We start from the raw sequence: 6,381 nt of genomic DNA, 5'->3' as shown, positions 1-6,381 counted from the left end.
ACAACAACAACATTAATGATAACAATAATAATGTCCATCTCGTCCTCTCCACCATGGGAGCAATCTCAAGAAAACAAACATTTGACTCATTAATCAGTCAGACTTTTTATTTTTATTTATTTATTTATTTATTTATTTTTTATTGATATTGCACTTTTCATACAAGCACACGTAACACCAAGTGCTTTCAAACAACATGTCCGGTCAGTGAGACGACATGAAACGAGGGAGGCGGGACTCTTGTGAAGCCGCAGAGGAGAAAAGTTTGATTTGCTCATATTTTAATGCTCAAGTAGCAAACAGGACGCAGGAAACTGGCAGCGGCTGAGGCCATACAGACTTTATCAAAATCACCTCAATGAATGAAATGCATGTTAAAGTCCTTTGCACCTGTTTCCATGTGCAGACAGCCAGATAGATAGATAGATGGATAGATAGATAGATAGATAGATAGATAGATGGATAGATAGATAGATAGATTGATACTCTACTCCTGTATGATTATATGTATAATTGTATATTTTGTAAAGGCACAGTCACACAAAACCTGATGATGTTTTATAAGCACTAACAATAATAATGTATTTTTATTTTTTAGAGCATTTTTCAAGTTTAAGCACAAAGTGACTTACATGATGAAAAGTTTTCCAGAATAAAATAAAGAATCTGCTGAATGCTGAATTTCTATTTCTGTGTGTATTGTTTTAATATTTTGCAGGAATAATGCACATGCTTTTTGCAAAATTCTAGCGCGCATATTTTTATATTTCTCATTTCTTTTTCTATTTCTTCTAATTTAAGTTTTCTCTCGAGAATTTGAGCGACTGCGCCTGACCCGACTTTCCCCTCAGGGATCAATAAAGTATTTCTGATTCTGGTAAACAAATGGAAGTGCACGTGCACCACAGAAGAAGTTCACAGTTGCAAATAAATAAAATGCTGATCAAAGAAAGAAGACGAAGTTTCAGTGTAAGGAACCTGGTGTATATAATAAATAAGATGCAAATATAAAATGTGATTCCATATAAGGCAGCTACATAATGATCTCATTTAAAACCACAAACTGCAGTTAGTAAGAGGTTTCTATGAACAATTCATAAATTAAATATCCAGTTGTGTCAGTTGGGGTCACACTGACTTTAGCAAAATATAATCTGCCCCCGTCAACGTCTCATTAGATTCACTGCGGCCCCATAACCTGATGTGAGTCCGAAACCCCTGATCTGCTCTGCTCTGTGCTGCCCCCGATGGCCAAAAGCCCGTCCTGCGCTCTGTGTTTCGGTCAGGGCTCGGTCTGCCTGCCACTTGTTACAAGATAAATGGACGTGACCTATTTTGGCCGCCAAATAAAATTTAAGCCATTAAAACTAAAACTCATTATCACGTAGACAAGCTTACTTTGTGTCAGCGTGTTGCCGTGTTTATCAGGTGCTCAGTTTGGAAAGATAACACAGTCACAAGCTTTGTTTGATCTTCATATGATGGTTTCACCACCAGTTTGTTGGTTTTTAAGGTTTTTCAGATTTTTTTTGAAGTTCTTCATAACCTAACGTTTTGAAAACATCATACTACTATATTATGTTTTTGGGGTTTTTGTTGTAATGTTGGCTGTCATTTCAGTAACAGGTAGAACAAGCTATATGAAGTTATGAAAACTTCTCAAAGCTCATCTGGTTCCTCTTCTTAATTTTTGCATCTTTTCTTCCTCCCTTCTGGCTTCGCAGTGAAATACACCGTGTAGTGATCGGATATCTCATCATCTCGGACAGTGACTGAGGGAACTTGGACGTTCCTGGTGATGACCAGATCTAAAGTGTGGCCGTCCTCGTGGGTCGACTCGTGTACATGTTGAGCAAGACCATTGTTCAACAACAGCAAACAGAAATCCTTCTCAGGGGATCTCCCTTTGTTGATCAGCCAGCCTAGCCACTCCCAAGGTGGCAAATTTTTATAAACTTCATCGACACGGACATTGAAATCACCGGTCAGGAGGACGCTGTTATACTTTTTCAAAATCACATCCAGGAGTTTTTGAAACTCCTTGAGGAATTTATCGAATTCCTCCCGCTCTGTTTTTGGCGGGCGATACACGTTGACCAGCAGCATCGGGACGTCCCACTCACCGTACTGCAGATCCAAGGCAACATATTCAAACGTTTTCATGGATTCAAAGTACATTTGCTTCCCCTGGAATTCAGTTGAGTACTGAATCGCCACACCTCCTCCTCTACCAGCCCTGGACTGATGACAGAAGTCAAAGTTCTCTGGTGAAGCTCGTGACAGGACGTCACTTGCGCTGGATGGATTTAACCAGGTCTCCGTTGAGAGAAACACATCGAGCCCGTTCTGCGTGATTAGCTCTCGGACTCTGTCCTCTTTGTTATTCAAGGACCGAACGTTGAGCAGCGCCATCCTCGCCCAGCGCTCCTCCTCCTCGTCGCTACAGCTGCTTTCATCTTGATGGCATCTTGAAAGGGGGACCATCAGGAGTCCTGTGATCTCCACGACCATCTCCCTGTGGATGACAATCATGAAGAGGGACATTCAAATAACACCAACATCAACAGTAGTGATGATGAGACAGCTCTAATGGTGATAAAACATTTTTATGTGATAATAAACATGAAGAAAGAATAACTGGGCATAAAGGTGCAACTTAAAAAAATTGTCCCTTCTCTGCATTCATATTGAGGAACACTAAGAGTCAGCAATCAATACATAAACATCCAGAGAGGCTTTTAAAGTCAGAGAGTAACACTTTCCAAACATCTTACTTGATGTCACTGAGCTGTTTCTTCATCGCGTGGGAAGCCTCTAACATCTCGAGAGCTTTACTCCTCAGTGACAGGCTGGCCTCGGCCTCATGATTATGCTTGACCAAATCCTTCCACTTGTCAATCTCCTCAAGAAGTGCAAATGCGGATCCAGCAGCGCCACCTGGATCCTGTCAGTGATTGGGAAAGGATTCATGAAAAGCCTAAATAACTGACCCATCCTAAGTCCCGCCCCCCAAATCCAATCGTAGCATAGTAAATGTTGCCCTTGGACACCTGTTGCCATATAAATCAATGATTGCGGTCTCTCTACATGTTTTCTACGGAAGCCCCAAGAGGTCATGCGTTCATTCTTTTTATTTACTTTGTTTTCTTGTTATAACGAGTTGATGACAGTTGTTCTCTGGAGAGCTCCACTTGCTTATCTTGAAGTAACAAATGTTGTGTTGTTGAGAAAACAAAAAAACGTTGTTTTCCTGAGATTATGGCATAATTAACTCGAGGTCTCGAGAATACAAAGTGATCGTCTATCACAGTGAATCATTGCAGAAAACATCACTGAGTGTAGCACAAGAGTCCTGATCATTAGGTCACATGTCATTTCAGCCGAGGCCTGACACAAGCTTAGCCTTACGGTTGGACTCGTCTAAAGAAAAAGTGCAGTTGCTTTGGGGGTGACATGTTCAGATTCAGCAGAAAACATTTTGATTTGTGATATGTTGAATGTTTGAATGAAAGTTTTGCGTTTCTGTTGGAAAAGTGTGACCTGGATGCGTCGGAGCCGACTTTCTGAAGGATGTCATGTTTAAAAAGTCGAGGTGAAATTGCTGCAACCCTGACATGGTTTGATTCAGCGTAAGACACTGAAGATATAGTTGTTTGTTTGTTTTAAACTGCGGGAACAAACACGACTATCCTATCACTGAATTTCACAGATAAACCTCATCCGACCTAGCAACAGTAACTAAGGGGGGCGGGGCTTAGGATTGGTCCGACAATGTGCACAGATGTCCCCCTTGGACTTGGAGCTTTTCATGCTCAGACTTTTTTCTTGGTTTTGTTATAATTGGCCTTATAGTTCATGTCTCTTGCAGTATCCAATGTATGTTAACGTTCAATGTTTCTTGTATTATTCAGAACAGCTTGACTGCTAGCAGAAGGTAGACAAAGCTGGAACCAGACATATTTTCTCTATCTTATTTGTTAGGTCTTTTGCATTAGATACACGCCCAGTCAACATGCATACACATAGCATCACACATTCCGAGATCAAGGCATGGACAGTGGTTGGCCTGTCCATGTCCGGTAACTGGCCAATTATTCTCGGTTGCGTTTAAGTCCAACCTATGTACGGGGCAGGCCCAAGCCCAAGAACATAAATGTGTATCATTTCCTGATATAGGGGTCTTTCTGACTGAGATCCTGCGGGAGCTCTGTCACACTGAGACCAGCGCTGCCTTGCTTTATATGTGACCAAATAAATATTATATCTGAGAGCTGAAGATTGACTCCGGTCTGTCCTTGGGCATTCAACAAAAGAATCGGGTGCTAACAATTGGTGCCGTGACCCGGATTGACTGACTCTGAGGCCGTGTCCCATCGAGAACCGCCGGAGCCGGTCGGAGGAGAACCTTTCTCAGACAATTCCAGGCGCCTAAAACAAAGGTGAGCAGAAAACCTTTTTCTATCTAAAATGTCTGCACATTGGTCATACCAAATTAAATTGTCTGATTAATGCTACCCTCTGATTGAAAAAAATTGTGATAAATTTGGGGGGAAATTCATAACTGTATGTGTTTATCAACTGAATGGTCACGGCACCAATTGTTAGCACCCGATTCTTTTGTTGAATGCCCAAGGACAGACAGGAGTCAATCTTCAGCTCTCAGATATAATATTTATTTGGTCACATATAAAGCAAGGCAGCGCTGGTCTCAGAGTGACAGAGCTCTCGCAGGATCTCAGTCAGAATGAGCGTCGATATCAGGAAATGATACACATTTATGTTCTTGTGCTGGGCCTGCCCCGTACATAGGTTGGACTTAAACGCAACCGAGAATAATTGGCCAGTTACCGGACATGGACAGGCCAACCACTGTCCATGCCTTGATCTCGGGATGTGTGATGCTATGTGTGTGAATGTTGACTGGGCGTGTATCTAATGCAATAGACCTAACAAATAAGATAGAGAAAATATGTCTGGTTCCAGCTTTGTCTACCTTCTGCTAACAGTCAAGCTGTTCTGAATAATACAAGAAACATTGAACGTTAACATACATTGGATACCGCAAGAGACATGAACTATAAGGCCAATTATAACAGTTTGTCCTGTTCATCATGATTTAATTGTAAAACTAAATTATTTTTGTTATTATTACTGATGTTTTTGTAGGTGCAGTATCAATAATCAGTCCAACCTTGGAAGCTGCAGAGGTCTCCCTAATGAGGTTCTCAGCTGATCTGGTTTGAAAAAATGTTTTTTCCATCAGCAGTGTGAATCTGTGAACCACTTCACATATTTCTTCAGGGTTCTTGATCAGCATGTTCAGGTATTCTTGAGAAGTGCGTTGCCTTGACAGATCACCGCGGACTGTGGCGATCTTCATTGGACACAGCATCCTGCTTCGTCTTGCCACCGCTCCAAGAACCTGCTCGATGTGGTGTTCCTCCAGTTCATCGGACTCAGTGCCCGTCACCGCTCCCTCCTCCTTTAGCTGCAGGAACAGCTGCTTGATTTTGCCTTCAGTTTCGCTCATCGTCTTTGCCATTTTCTCTGCATCTTTCAGTGTGTCACTTGACACAAAGGCCTCACGAAGAATCTTATTCCCGATGGTTGGACCCACAACCATGGCTGCTTTTCTGGGCTGAAGTAAACCGGGCAAAACTAGCGAAAATGCTGCACCAATCACAGAAAATGGACTCAGGTCACCAGGACTGAATGTCACCCTGAATGACTCCAGCTCTTGGGCCAGTTCCTTCAGCTTCTCTGCACAGCGCTCACTCTGCTCGATCCAGGAGAAAATCTCATCCACGAGTTCGTCTGCGATGGCCATGGTCTCCCAGTCCTGCTGTCCTTCTGACCAGAGGAGAAACCTTCAGTCTGCTCGAGTCAGGAGGCTGACAGAGAAAAACGAAAATGTCTGATTAGTGTGGACAACAGAGAAGGCTTTGAAATGTTTCATGGCATTTTTTCATTAATAACACTTAGATGAAGACTGAAGAAGATGAAGGCAACTGAGTCAGTTCCATTACAACCTCTAAACACACACACACACACACACTCCCATTTGCACAAGCCACCGCCACATTAGTGGGTGTCCCATGAAGTGAACCAAACGACGTGAGGGTGCGAGGCTGTTCATTCCTACCATATTTTCTTGAATCCGAGTCAGTTAAGGTGTGAAAGCATTAAAAGCATTTTCATTTTCCACTCCATTGTCCATTTCCATATCTTCAACTTTATCTTACATTAACACCAGCCTTTTATTCAACTAACGCTGGTAATTTGATCTCTAATGGAGCCTGCAGGAGTTCAGGCGGGAGCTCAGAGGATTTGAAAAAACAAACAGGGATAAATAACTCAGCAACAGAAATAAAACTAATGCGA

The sequence above is a fragment of the Myripristis murdjan genome, chromosome 8, assembly GCF_902150065.1.
Source record: "Myripristis murdjan chromosome 8, fMyrMur1.1, whole genome shotgun sequence".
Taxonomy (NCBI): domain Eukaryota; kingdom Metazoa; phylum Chordata; class Actinopteri; order Holocentriformes; family Holocentridae; genus Myripristis; species Myripristis murdjan.
Note: the sequence above shows the minus strand (reverse complement) of the source record.